At 34.6% G+C, this 15,468-nt stretch overlaps 1 long non-coding RNA gene across 2 annotated transcripts in view; it reads right to left on the bottom strand.

The window, feature by feature from the left end:
* Positions 1 to 3,388: 3,388 nt before the first annotated feature.
* LOC135448626 (uncharacterized) overlaps positions 3,389 to 15,468 on the bottom strand; it is a 33,840-nt gene continuing 21,760 nt past the window's right edge. For both annotated transcript variants that reach the window (XR_010440531.1, XR_010440530.1), the window contains one exon: positions 3,389 to 5,266. This is a non-coding gene — a long non-coding RNA (uncharacterized LOC135448626). The remainder of the gene's footprint in view (positions 5,267 to 15,468) is intronic.

Raw genomic sequence — 15,468 nt, 5'->3', positions numbered from 1 at the left:
ATTTTACCTTAAGTGAAATAAAGACTGATGTAAGGTGAAAAATAGTAATTCCTTTATTTGGATTAAAGCATATTTTAGGAAAAAACCAAACCAAACCAACAAGTGCCACCACCACTCCCAAAAAAATCCACAAGACAAAAAACAGAACAAAAAAAAACAACACCAAGGAGAAACTCATGATAACCAACTAAAGCTATAAAGTTTATCCGTGTATAACATTAGGGCTAAATCTGTTACCTTTTGTAAAGAGACAAATAACTTTGGGGAAAATCTGGATGCTTGCACCATAAAAATTCTTTCACTAGTAACCTTTAAAGCATTAGAAAAATCCTCCAAAATTAACTAAATCTTTAAAAAGCTTCCTTTGCTTTCAGACCCTCATTTCACTAACAAGTTGAAAAGCAAAGAAAAATAAATACAACAGTCAAGGTAAAAAAACCCAAGATTGCTACTTCTGCTTCCAAAACATACTTAAATGGTCTTTTTCCTCTGCTTCTCACATCCCTTTGACACAAATATTGTAAGCTTTTATTATTGTTCCCTCTGCTGCTTGTTTTTGAAGTCCTTAACATTAAGAGGAGATGCACGATGTAGGGGTTGCTCTTTGTTCCTACAGCACAATAAACAGCAGCACAAGTGGCTCAACTCCTTTATTTTTTTTAAAGAATCCAGTTGGTAGCATTTAGAGTAAAACAAACTCTGAAAACTTTTGCTTTATCTCAGGCTATTTATTCAACAAACTATGGACTAAATAATTGTCATTGCTTCCTGCATTTCCTTGATTTTTCTTGAGGGTGTTGCAGTCAAATGCCAACAAAGTCCAGACTTTAGGGTTCTGACTGAATAGCCTTATGTAAATTGACTGATGATTCCACTAGAAGAGTTCTGCTTTCTACAGCTGAAATTTTCAATTTTTTCCTAAGGATGACAATTGAAGAACTTTATTCGTTCTTTTTGTGATCATTTTTAGAGAAGAAAAATTTAAGACCTTAAAATTTCTTGCTCTTTATTCTGAGAGTTTTGTTACTTTCTTCAGCCTCAGATCACAACAAACATCTCTTTGCCTTGGTACAATGCAGTAGTTTTCACCCTTAAACATTGAACTCTTTTTGCAAATTTATGATTGAGTTTTGTCATTTCAGTGGTGGCTCAGTTATAATATTGAGCTGACTCAAATAAAAAGTTATAAAAATTATTTCCTATAAAATACTTCTGTTGCAGGCAATGTCATCACTTTCCCTTTCTTTTCACCAACATTTACCAGAATAATTCAAAGCTTGCTTCAGTTTTAAGTCTTCTGAGCCAGTGATAAAACAATATGTGAATCTGGATACACTGACAGGATGAAGTGAAAAAGCTAACAGTGAAAAAAAAAAAAAAAAAGCTTTTTTTTTCCCAATGAGGAAATAACATATTAAAAAAAGTAAGTAAAATATTCTGTTTTCAAAAACTGAATCTGGTTTTAAGTAACACATTGTCCATATGACCCTAAAAAACAACCTATGCCAATCAGCAAAGCCAGATTATTTAGCTAAACTTCACAGCTGTTCTCATTGCAGACAAAACCCCGCAGATATTTACAGTAGTTACAAACACCTACACTTCCTGAATATTCTACCAGCTCTATGAGGAAAAGGTATAAATAATAATGAGAAGGATGATTTTTCAGATAATTTGACTTATACTTGTTCCCAGTTTCTGTCCTATTATCTGCTACATTTAGGGATCAACTGAAGAAGAAATCATGAGCTGTTGAAGACAGCAATTCAGAAGACAGAAATAAGTTTTTGTTTAATACCCTGCCAATGCTGCCACTGTGAACACTAACAATCAGGAATCATCAGTGCCAGAGTCTGCAATGGATTCAGTCCAGGGCTCCAGATCCAAAATCAGTCTGTCATTGACTCTTTGTTAATATATAAATCATTTACTGAAGCATAGCCAGTCAAAACAGAATACCATTTGTGTGCACGTGAAAGCCTGGCTGCTCCTGCCAAGAGTGACTCATGTTTAAGGAGCACAAAGAAAATGAAGGCTCAAAATGCATATTTAAGGTCGGATTTTTTTGTTGCTTGGAACTTGTATTTGCATTTTTACCTGTGCAAAATACTGCTTGGTTGTTCAGAAAGTGAAACACTCACATTAAGGTAGAAGCAGTACAAATTGTTAAGGAGTCCTCAAGCTCACAGATTATACCCTGCATGTAAAAAAACCCAAAACCAACAGCTTAATAAACTTGGTGGTAAAACTTGGTGATGAGGAAAAAAAAATTTTTTTTTCATTATCTTTTCTGTATATCATTGCAGAAAAATATAGGTTTTATAAATTGACTCATATACTCAATGTTTTTCCTAGATGTTGTACTAACAGAGATAGAAGAGAGCAGGACAGAACTGCATTCTGTGATCATCACTTAATGCTGGCAAATGCAATCCTTAGCTGTTTATTGCATATAGTACTGTAATGGGCAAAAATACCTTTCAGGATCAGAGATGTATTTGTTACAGCAGCTGTACAGAAAAGAGAAGATGATAACTTGTAAAGATGCCCCAAGAAAGGCAAACAACTGCTAATTTACTCCATATTCAGTTCTGGTTCTCTGCTTGTCATTAGAATTAAGACTCCCTTGCTTTGACGCAGAGAGGTATGACCTATGAAAAACAAGATATGGTATACTTTAGGATTTGTTGTAGAGAAACACCTCTAAAACCATATAATGATTTTTCTGACACGTCCTCAAACATCCAAACAGAATTCAATTTAGTTTTATATGACTATTTATTTTATATATATTTATATCAATTCAAGCATTTTATTTTTATTTTATATTTTAAATGTTTATAACTTAAATAAAATTAATATGAAACTAAAGTAAGTTAAAAACTAAATCTATAATTTATCCATATCTGATTACATACAAATAATATACGTATTTGTAGTATTTCCATGGTTTTAATGTAGAAAGTAATGCAATATATTTTATGAACTCTGAAAAATGGAGGAGACCTGTAATGGATTATAAAACATTGGACCACAACACAGCACAGAACTTCCAAAGCATTACAGAATTGAAGAGTGGTTGAGTTGGAAGGGACTTTAAAGGTTATTCAGATTCAACTCTCTTGCCATGGGTAGGGACATCTTTCACTAGACCAGGTTGCTCAGAGTTCCATCCAATCTGGCCCTGAACACTTCCAGGGATTTACATATTATATTAAACAGTTCTTTATGCAAACAACACCATCCAATCTTCATCAAAATTTAATCTCTGAATAAAACAAAATGTTCCTGAAAAAATACTTTTTCTTTTTTCTTTATTCTCTAAAACCAAGTCCATCATTCTATTCATGCATTTAACACTGAAAAGGACAAACTTACTTTTTTTAGTATTACTATCTTAAACATTAATATAATAGGAAAGAATTTGCCATATCCAGCTTTTAGAAAGTAGCCTTCTATTAATACATTTTATGCTCAAGCATATCATCAAGTGTAACTCATATACAGCCAGGATGGCTTCATTATATTATATGGTTTAGTTATACATATAAAGCTATATTAAAAGATATTTTTAGGATATAATGAAATAACTTTTAGACTGATGAAAAGTGTTAGAGATTGTTAGCTAAGCAGTCATGAGAATCAAGTCAATTATATGTACTGTTCTTTGTTCTGTTTTATTATGTGAACTGGACATTTAGGTGGGTGAAAATATTCCTTTTCCTTCCTCCTTGCTGTAAAAAAAATGTCATAGCTAAAGTCAAAAATATCATTAACAGCTTCATATGGTGATTCACTGTCAATTTTCAAACATTTGACAACTCATCCTTTTAATGCAGTTTCCTTTCTGACTACTACATGAATAGAAAACAGGGTTATTTCTTTTTCATAACTGGTAACAAGCAGCTATTGAAAGTATTTTGCTATTTCCATGACTTGAGGGAGGACTGTTTGCAGACAAAATACATTTCCTTTTAAAATAAGAAACAATTTTAAGAACAAAAATTCCCCAAAACTATACAACCCCAACCCCAAGCAAACCATTAACGGTTTTCTTCTCTAAAGGATACATTTATGATATACTGGAAATTCACAGAAGTGTTGGATTATCAACTAGTACCAAGATGCAAGAAAACTGAAAATCAAGAGATCTAAATGGATAATGTCTGATAAAATTGGAAAATTTTTTGATACTTTGTATTGGCCATCACATCTTCTATGTTTCTAAATTGTTTCATTTTTAATAGCTAATATTTTTGAAGAATCCTATTCCTGCAATCTACACCAGAATATTTTTAAGATAATTGCATTTTCAATCTTTAGGCAAATGATAACTTATAAAATGTCTTTAATCTCTTCCCAGTTCTTTGACTGACTGTGGTTCTCCAGGATTGTGTTAGTGGCAAGATCTGATTGCGATACTCTCAGATACCGTAAGAACACTAAAAAAGTTTGTTTCTTTCCTCCAAAATTCTTCAGCTAGGCAATGAGAAACGCACAGCTTTTTCCAACTGCACCAGAAGTTCCAAGGCTGCACTCTGAAATCTCACTGACAGCTGAGAAGAGATCAGCACTGCAATAAAGCCAAGTCTCCAGCAAAAACTGCTCACTATCAATAAAGATTTTCAGGTGCTTCTGGTAAGCCACTGAGGTCATATCAGAATTAACCGATTTACATTATTCTTTGTAAAGAACTTTCTGGTTTATTCATGGTTTTTTTTTTCCCTGACTAAAAGCATTATTATCTCAATTTTGAAGGAATTGACAGTTATTTTGTTTTTTAATGAATATCATTAAAAGCTTTCTTTCACAATTTTGTTCCTTGATATATATATATATATAACTTGAAATATAAAATTCTTAATTTGAGTAAAATATTTTTAAAAACTGAGTGTAGATTTAACTCTTTCAAAGCTCTGAGATTGACATTGTTTCAGTACCATGTTTCTTTAAGTTTAACTTGAAAACAATGCAAAACTTACCACTCACAGAGTAAGGCTATATCCTTGACACTTATGTTATTGCTCTGCCAAGATGTACTCAGTGGATTCAGTCTTCAATTTATTCACACAGTAAATGAATTAAATGAGTAATGCATCCTATGTAAATGGGAGGTTATCAGCCTGTTTGGACCAGAGAGAGGGTAGCTGGTGTTCAATCATGACCTATGATGAATGCAATTTGACACACATGGGATAGTCCTCTTCTTGTCCTTTCCACTCTGCCTCCTGGTCTGTTTCCTTCTCTCTGTAAATCAATTCTTTTCCTGAGGGAAGAACAACCAAAGAATAAAAAGGGCCATAACAGACCATGTAGCAGTCATTTCTAGAAAGAAAGCAGAGAGCCTAAATTTAGTCTGTTTGGCCGTTCAGAGCTTCTGTCTAGGGTTTATTAGCATTCCCTAAGATCAAGAATTCTGTTTTCCTCCTTGTTTTGCTTGAACCTTGACCTTGTTCTCTGCATTGAACAGTAACAGGATTGCTGTTATAAACATCTATGACCCTTTGGTCCAATTCCATCCAATTAAATTTACATAGTGCTAAAACATTCTTGTTTAGATTTCAGTTGTCCATCTAAATATAACAACACACTTCACCATCTTTTATGATATAAACATGTCTACTGCCTGCATGTTGGTAATACTAACAGCAAATTCCACAATTATGTGATGCAACACCTTTTCACATCTACAGCCTTTTGTGCCTACTTTGTATGACTTTGGATATCTCTGCCACTTTTTAAAAGCGCTTTGAAAACTCTTAACTCTGTTTTCATGGATTAGGTTCCAAATGACTGTAGTTACTCACAAATATTAAATACATAACCAGTGATACTGGTAACTTATTTAATTTTTTATACATATACATATATATACACACATTGTTACATACTATCTAAAGCATTAAAATTCAGTAGATTATGACTTACCAAGAATTAAAACAGAAGATCTATTGCAAAGGAAAACAAAAGCTCTTTCTCAAGGACAGAAAGAACAGGTACACAGTTCATAAGTCAGTGAAGTATGCAGAACATTTTGTGATTCAAAGACTTAAAAAGAGCCTTTAGATCATTGATGATCATCATCATTATACATGTTCACCTACAAGAAGGGCCAGAAGGAGGATCTGGGGAACTACAGGTCCATCAGTCTGCCTTTGGTGCTGAGAAAGGTCATGGAGCAGATATCCTGAGTGCAATCACCCAGCACGTGCAGAACAGCCAGGAGATCTGGCCCAGCCAGCGCAGGTGTAGGAAAGGCAAGTCCTGCTTGGCCAACATGCTCTCCTTCTAGGAGAAGATGACCTGCCTAGAGGATGAGGAAAAGGCTATGGATGTTTTGGAGGTTGTAGAGAGGTGGATCTCCTTTCCCTAGCAACAAGTGATAGTACGAAAGGAAACAGCCTCAAGTTGAGCCAGGGAAAATTTAGATTCCATATTAGGAAAAAAATTCTTCACCAAAAGGATTGTTAAGCCCTGGAATGGGTTTCTGAGGGAAGTGGTTGAAATGCCATTCCCAGAGGAACCTAAAAGGCATGTAGACATGGTGCTTAAGAACACCATGTCTACATGGTTTATACTTGTTGGACTTGATAGCAGTATGTTTACATTGGACTTGATGATCTTAATTATTAATTATTAATTATTCTCCTAGATGATTCTATGGTTTGCTCCTTCATTCAAAACTCCATGCTGTGACTGTGTAGGACTTCAAGACCCACAAACTAATGCTGTATTCACAGAGGGAGAAGCACCTTTAAAAGCTCGTGTTTTTTTATCATAACTTCCACTAGGTTTTTGGACTGCAACAGTGAAACATTGTAACAATGAAAGCCACAGCAAATGACAATATTGGGTTTCAAACCCCCTCACACAACCTGGGAAAAATACAGTCCCCTCACAAAACTCTTCTTTGAATTAACAGGTCATGCACTACCCATGTTTTAGTCCAATCATAATTAATAATAGAAGTACATACCATCTAAATGTGTTCAAAGGAGTATTTATGCAATGTTTGTTTCTCTTAATTTTTTCAGAAGTAACATTTGGCAGATTGGAGTTTATTCTGAATAAATGGAAAACAGCTAATTTTCTATCACTAAATGCATTTTAGGCACTTAATAGCAATGTTCAACCATTGAAGAAAATTGTTCTGTTCCATATTCCAAGAGAACTCAGGGGCAAGGTGGGGGGAATGGGGTGGGGAATGCAAACTTCTATGTACATTTTAATGCTTCCAGCAGATTTAACTAAACTTTTCCAGATTCTAAACTATATCTCTATGGCTGAGCAAATCTCTGGTAGAGATAAAATTCTGCAAATACATCTGTTTCTTAAGAAAAGTACTTATCTAACCACTCAGTGCAAATATCTCTGAAACGCTAAGCTGTCTCAGCTCCCTTCCATGAAAATGAAGGCTACTCAGCACCTCAGAGAATGAGCATTAAGCTAATGCAGTTGATCACCCATTTCTGCTTACATTTCAATGCAATTCTTTAGATAAAATAGAAAGAAAATCTTTAAGAAAACATAATCTACTGCAAACAATTTATATTAAGCTCTTAGTTTATCCAAAGATATCTGTACCTCACCTGCTCCTATTTGAAAAGACTAGAGTTAATTAATGATACCTCATATAGCTTTCCAAATTACATTCATGTTTATGAAAACATGAATTACCTGGAGAAAGTGGAAAAGCTGAGCATCAAACTTAAGCCTTTTCATAATCAATTATGCATTCATCCAAGAATCAAATTTTCTAGTTTCATTACAAAAAACAAACAAGCAAACAACAGAAAAAGTATAGGACATAATTATGCAGAAAAGAAGGCTTGACAGAATTTTCTAATCAATAGCTCAAATCTAGGGAGAGCAGAGAGTAATATTTAAAATGAGCTCAAAGTAGTCTCAGAGTTATTGATTTGATTCCACTACAGCACATTTCCAGCACTTCTGTTCTCTGCGAGTCTTATGGGTATAATTATTCTGTCCTTCAGGAACTATACTGGTTAAAGCAAAAATGACAGAACTGAATAAATTTTGTCTTTTTTTTTAGTACCATATTGCCCTTTAATACTGCGTAGGAAGGATTTTTTATCTGTCATTTTTACATACTTAACAAAGAAGGAATGATTGAAAGTGGGTTGCTCTTGACAATTTTCAGGTAGGCTTATTCTTTCATAAGCTGTGCATCCAATATTCTTACATAAACCTAGTATACTTTCTGTTGTCAGGGCATCCCCAAAAATAAAGACAACAATGACTTCATTTTCTCCTGTCAGTTTTTCTACTTATAAGAGAGGATAAAAATTATATCTACCAGCTAACAAACCTACCACACAAGATGCTTGGGAGGATGAACTTGTTGACAAGCTACATTCTGGAAGCCTAGTAAAGATCAAACATCTATTTAAATTTGCAATGCATGTGGATTTCTATAAAATTGTATACATGTCAGTCCCCAATTATAATCTGAAAACAAATAGTTGCTCAAAGTCAAAATTCTCAATTTTTTCTAAATACAAAAGTAGAGGCTTACATTTCAGAGCTATTGAACAGCTGTGAAAATCAGGACACCCTGGGAGTGTGCAAGCCTGCTGCTCTATACAGCACTAACACACATTCACAGGATGCACAGTAGTTGTCAGGACATTGCTCATTATACTGCTGATGGAGTGTGCTGGAAATGATACTACATTATGTGTGGTATTCTCATCCAACAATCAGAAGAATGGGTTTCATTCTTTCCTTATGTGAGCAGGATGCTGTTTGGCCTATTTTTTTCCTTGAAGTCGCTCTAACCACGAAACTATGCAAGATGCTCTCCTCCTGCTTTAGTTCATACACTTTCCTATAGGGACATTAGACTAATCAGGCCAGTGACAGAAAATGCAAGACAGCTTATGACTATGTGTCCTCTTTTAGACCTACACAGAAGTCCTAATTAGTATTTAAAAGTGTTGGAATGTTAGTGTATCTGATGCAGCTTTAGACTCCCTTGAGCTACACCACATGTAGAAGAGTAGAAACATGAAGCAAATATGTAGAACAACATCAACAATTTTGTACATTGGAAGTTCTCTGGGTTTAAATGGCATATCCCTTCTTGTACCCCTTGGAATTCTCTGCACTGTATGATGTGTGCTGTAAGATTTAAAGCACACAATACACCAGATTAAGGCAGAAATCTTGGATGTGTTCTTTTTGAAATTTTCACCAGGATCTAAATAAATTGAAATCTCTATCTCATGCATACCATCTTTAAAAATCTTGTTTGGAATTTTATTCTTCGTGTCTGGAAAACATTGAAAAGGATTTTCAAAGCAATGTAGTGAAAGTGCAGCATTCATTTTCCTTAAAAATAAATTCTCCTTCACCAAAGTAGACCCATCAGACATAAATACTCTGTAAGAACAATTTTCAGAAAAAAACCCAGTAATTTTCCATTCATGTGCCAAAAAGACTTCATGCATCTTGATATGCCCATATTCATAAGCACATAGACATATATATATTACAATACCTAAAAAACTCAGACTATATAAAGTAAAAGACTATATGAAGTAGAATACCATCAGGCAGGGTTCTAAGAGAGAGACTGAGATACATCCAGGGACTATTACATCTACATGTAAATATAGTCCAGATAGAATTGTTTCTTATCAGCATGCCATGATTTTGTATTCTGATCAATTATAGAAATTGGCTCAGTCTGAGCAATGTGTTAAATGTATTTTAGTTCCACATTTGTAATTATGCATGCAGCTATATCACTTGATAGTGAGACTACTCAAGCTGGCTTTGTCAATTGAGATCATTTATGGCATACGTCCCCACTATTCTAGTCCTCAATAATGAAAATGCTTGACTTTGATTTGCTACTTATATTTTCTACCAATAAAACTCATTCCTCTGTCTTGGGAAATACTGATATTTTAGCTGTCCTCATCTGTTCAGAAGACCTACTAAGCAGCATTTTTAAAATTATATTATCTTCATATTATCCCCACAGTCCTCCTTAGCTAACTTCAAAGATAATTAATGAGTATTCCAAACAGGTTTTATTGAGAGTCATCTATCAGTTGGAAAGTTACAGTTTCTATATGTTGCAAATACCCACACATTTGCATCTCCTCATTAGGAAAGTTCCCAATTCTGCTGTACCTCATAAGGGCATATAAAATGATTTTACTAGCAGCTCAGATAACTTTTAATTTAATGATTCCAGAGACCTCGTTTTCTCCTGAACAGTCTAAACTACCATAAATCACAGGAATCACATGCCCTTTCTCGTTTACCCCACTAGATTATAAAGTTAGTAAATTACAGTAGCCTGAAATGTGAGTTTGACATGGCTTTTTAAAAATGATTGAAAAGGAGGAAAATCAAATTAGTTTAGGCTGTTATGTAAACATTATGGATTTGTTTGCATTACAGCCTAAACAGTTCTTCTGAGAACTTCAGAAGAAATAACAATCTCTCACTGCTTGTACTCACTCCTGTAATATTCAGTGTTTCCTGCTTTTGTTGTATGTATTTATACCTGCATCTTAGATGTAAGGGTTCAATTCAAGATAAATGAGGGTTTCTCCTTTGAATTCAGCACAAAAAGTATAAACTTGTTTGTAGGCATATCCTTTAGAAATGAATAGGAACATTATATTTCAAAAAATTTATTGGCATAATATATAAAGACTTGAACCCTAGTATCTTATATTCTTATTAGCAGTAATCTCTTAACAAGCAGTCATATTTTATTAAAAAATGCTCTAAAATCTGGTATGCATATAAACTTTTAACAGAAATTACATATCACTGTAGAGAAATTAAAGTTTTTATCCAGCATCTCACAAAGCCAATACACTATTTACATTCATAATGCATTTGTGGTGGCTATATACTGTGGTGTTAAATACTGAAGAAAACTCTTCTAGATTGGTTTATATTTTCTACAATAAGTAGACAGTAGCTAATGGAAATTATTTGGAAAGAGAACATAATTAACATGATTTATCATACTTTGGATCTTTTAGAAATTAAATAAGATAAACTGGTTTTATCTGAAGTCAATAACAATGTATATCAGATAAAAAGAGAATCATGTATGTTCAGAACTGGAAAACTAAAAATTAAAAATTTGAGGGCTGCTTTCATTGTAAGAAAAAAAGGTATTTTTTAAGTTTGTTCCAATATAAGCCTGTGAACTGGACATTTAGGGTCTATACCCTCCTCTCAGGCTAGCAGCTACCAATTGCATACAAATGTAGTTAAAATGACAGCATGTTTTAGTTTTTGCCTCTGTGTGTGTGTCTCCATCTTTGTATCTCTCCTTGTTTTCCTTATGTTTAGAAACAATAAAAAAACCAGTGTGGTTATTCCTATTAGCACTGAAATGGTTGAATACATCCTTTACAATTTCCACCTGTGTAATTTTTGTCCTTTATTTACTAGCTTCTTTAATTGCTAAAACTGCCTGCATAAAGCTATCTAGTGAAGCCGCTGCATACTCAGTGCAGTAGTCTTGACCTCCATTTAGTTCCCATTATTTTTCCTTTCCTATTTCTGCCTGTTCCCTTCTCTTGACAGCTGCTGGATATTCTGCCCTGGCTTCTGTGTACTCTTACCTTGTCTCTAATTCTGCTGCAAGGCGTAAACGTTCATCATCTCCTTCCCACCTGTGCAGAGGAGAGCATCATGCTGGGATGAAGTTATGAAATTCACTTTCTTCATGGTAGCCTGCATGGTTCTGTGCCCTGTGTTAATGACTCCAACAGGTCTGATAGCACACACGCTTGATAACACAGCTCAGTGCCGCCTCCTGTTTAGCTCTCCACCACCTCCACCTCACCAAAGTGAGGGAGGGAACAGTCAGGACAGCTGACCCCTACTGACCAAAGGGACATTCCACACCATTTGATATTGTGCTCAGCAGTAGCAACTGGGGGAAGGAGAGAGAGAAGAGGAGAGAGGAGACATTAATTTGTAATCCCAATCAGCCATTATATATGCTGAGGCCCTTATTCCCAGAAAGCAGGTGGAAATCTGCCTGCTGATGGCAAGTACAGAATCAATTCCTTATTTTGCTTCACTTGCACACACAGTTTTGGCTATTTTCATTAGTTTAATTGTCTCAACCCAATTCCCTTTGCCTTCCTTAATTTTTTTCCTTCCCATATCCTAGGACAGAGGACTGACCTAAAGGGTGGGATTTTAGCTGTTGGCAAAGGGCAACTGACTACATGGTCTGTTTTTTATCCAGTCTGGATTTGTGTTACTCATTGACACAAACTTATCTTCTGTTCCTATATAAGTTATTCCCAAGAGTTCCAGCCCTTTTTTCTTCCTGTGCAGAAAAAATCTCAAGATTTTAGTCATGCGTTTTCCTCATGGATGTCTATTTGAACACAGCTAACATAATTCTCTGACTCTTCCCTTCCATTAAACTTACTTGTTACTATCTTCCTTGAAAAATCTGAACACCTACAATATCTTCATAAAAAGAACATTGACTTTGGCTGCAGTGCTTCATGAACAAACAATGTCAAAATCCTCATCCTTTTTTAAAGAGGAATAAGATAAACCCCTTTTTGTCCATTATAGCATCCATCCACGTAATTATTATTAGCTACCATCATATTGTTTCTCCAGAAAAATTCTGTCTTGACCCAGTTGTATCTATGCTCATGCAAGGACCATTTTCCAAGAAAATTTAGTGTGCACTGTCTAAACACACACGGTACAATCCACACAAAATGCGTAATCTGGTAGATTATCACAACTATGGCAGACATACATTTAAATCTTCATTAAGCAAAGTACATGCAGTCAATAGGGTATTTAAGCATATATTTAGACGGACAGCAAGACAGCAATAAATGAACTACTGAACCATACACAGCACAATGAGAGAGCATTTTTCCTGTTATTTCTTCAACTGTCCTGAATGCCCACTTTCATAAATAATGAATCAGACAGTTATTATCTGATTTTCTGAAGAGATTGCAATATTGAAAAAAGTCTTGCATCTTTTTCATGGTTCATTTTGAAAAAGAAGCTCTAAGTACAAATCTAGACCCAGTAAGTTATGTGTTATATACAGTAAGATCAAGCAGCATGTTCAGCGTGAAGAGAACCTGAGAGTACAGCAGATAACTTATGGCAGGGAAACTGATCACTAGAGCAGACTGAAGATTGTAAAACACAGCGTATGCGTATTTATTTAGTGCTGAATTGCTGTCTGCTTCAACAAGACGCCTTCTTATTAAGACTTATTTATGCACATTTGTGGAGGGTGTTTTTAATTCCCATAAATTTTGAAGAAAGGTAGTCTAGTACATAAGGTCTTATATTCACAGGTGACCAAAAGCATCTGTGACACAAAAACTCTTCTCTTTTTTAAAAATAATATTATCTGTACAGTCAGTAACCACAATAAACCAATGATTTAGAAGATGTAGGAAAGACCCCACAATCTTTAAATAGCATTTCTAGAGAAGAACATATGTCACACGTCTAGGTTCCAGATAACAGATGATCTAAATGTCCACCTACTTATAGTCTGAAGATACTTTTAGACATATAGAAGTGCCAGAAAACAGCTTACTGTGGAAATAACTTATACCTTAAATTTGTTATCTCTTTTGTACAAGTATAAATTGCTACATTAACAAAAATTAATGAAGCATGTTCTCAAAGAAGACTAAAGAAAATGCTCAGTTCATGTGGAATATTCACTATGATTGTTTATTTATCTTCTGTCTTTAGTGCAATATTCCGATCCCTTTTCAGTACCATCCACTTGCTCTTGTCTATTGCGAGTCCTTAAGGAAGGCACAACCCAAACATTAATGGAAAAAGAAAGCTCATCCATACTATGACAAACATAGTCAACACTAGGTATCTTTCCTAACAGTAATGAATTCCCATTGCTGTTAAGCACCATTGATGCACAGTATGATGGAAAATCTTAGCACTTTTATGAATTAAAGAAAAATTAATGGAGTGGAATGGATGTCCTGTAGGAGTCCTAGTTAATTTTTTACATTATCTCTGCTTAATTTTAACATTATCTTTGTTGTATATACATATATGTTTCTTTACTTTAGATATGTAAATGACTAATGATTTGAAAAGTCATTTAGAGTCAGCAGAAATTAAATTTGTGCCTTAAGAGAAGAATAGGCTCTTACTCTTTCTAATTGATTCATTAACCATGCGCACAATACTGTGGGCACAACTTTAATTGCATTAGATTCAGCTGAGTGTCTGTTTCACCCTTTCTTGTAGTGTTTACATTTCCTTCAACTTATTTAATTTGTGATTTGCTTATGTGTGCGTTATGCACTTGTGGAAGGACATTTCAGGTTCAGAAGGACATTATCTCCTTATCTCCTGTCACATTAAACTAGAATATCAACAACTTTGACTTTCTATTTCTTGCCTGCCTCCCTGTTAGGGTGTTAAATTTCCAAGGTGGATGCCCAGGATACTAATATAATGCATGTTTAACTAAAAAAAAAACCCAAACCAAAGCAAACCAACAAACTCTCACCCGCACTTAAAAAACAAACCAAAAAAAGGATTTCTACAAGCCAGGAAGTCACAGTTTCCCACCACAAAATACCAAGAAAAGTAATAGTTCTTTGCCTCATTTTCTCAACCACTGTGATGCTTTCAGCCACTTATTACTCATGGCCGTGTCTCTACTGGAGGTAGACACCTGAGCTATACTTAGCCTATAAAAAGACAGCAATACTGCTGCTTCCTAAATGCTCAGCTAGGTCAGAACATTAGCAGATATAAGCTTTTACACTTCCTGAGAAGTGTCACTTCCATTGAAACTCTTCTACATGCTAGAAAATATTTAAATAATTGTTGAACCATAGAGAATGGGGAAATAGCTCTGCAGCCAATGAAGCAGCATACTTGGAAGACCTTCAGTCTGCTCCTTGCATCAGTATCTAAGTATAACATAATCCCTGTGCTCTTTGCAAATTGTTTTTTTCACAGCTGAACTTTTATTAGAATTAAGCAACTTTCGTTTTCTCATTTACAAACCAAATGGACCATCCCAGGCCTTTTCCATTTATTTCTGGTAAGCACAAATCTCAACAGGATTGCTTGTGCTACTCAGCAGCTTTCCAGGACAATAAACACAGAACAAGATGTTTCTAAGACAAAACAATTTTTTTTTGTGGTTTTTTTTTTTTTTTTTTTTTTACAGAATAACTTTCCAAATGTTAAGAAGACCACAATCCTATACTAATCATCTACTGCAAAACATTCAAAGGTCCATTCTAAGCCCTAAATAGGATATTTATCTTTAAAGTACATCTGTCTTCTAAATTGTGTCACATGCAGCTACAATGGACTTGAGGGAGGAATAAACATAGAAACAAGTCCACATTTTCATTTCAGAAACTCAGTTAAGCCAGAAGCTAGAAAGAAATTTTTGAAAAACTTTTACACAAT

This window comes from Zonotrichia leucophrys, chromosome 5 (genome assembly GCF_028769735.1).
Source record: "Zonotrichia leucophrys gambelii isolate GWCS_2022_RI chromosome 5, RI_Zleu_2.0, whole genome shotgun sequence".
NCBI classification, from domain to species: domain Eukaryota; kingdom Metazoa; phylum Chordata; class Aves; order Passeriformes; family Passerellidae; genus Zonotrichia; species Zonotrichia leucophrys.
Note: the sequence above shows the minus strand (reverse complement) of the source record. Positions and strands in the feature narration are given on the sequence as shown.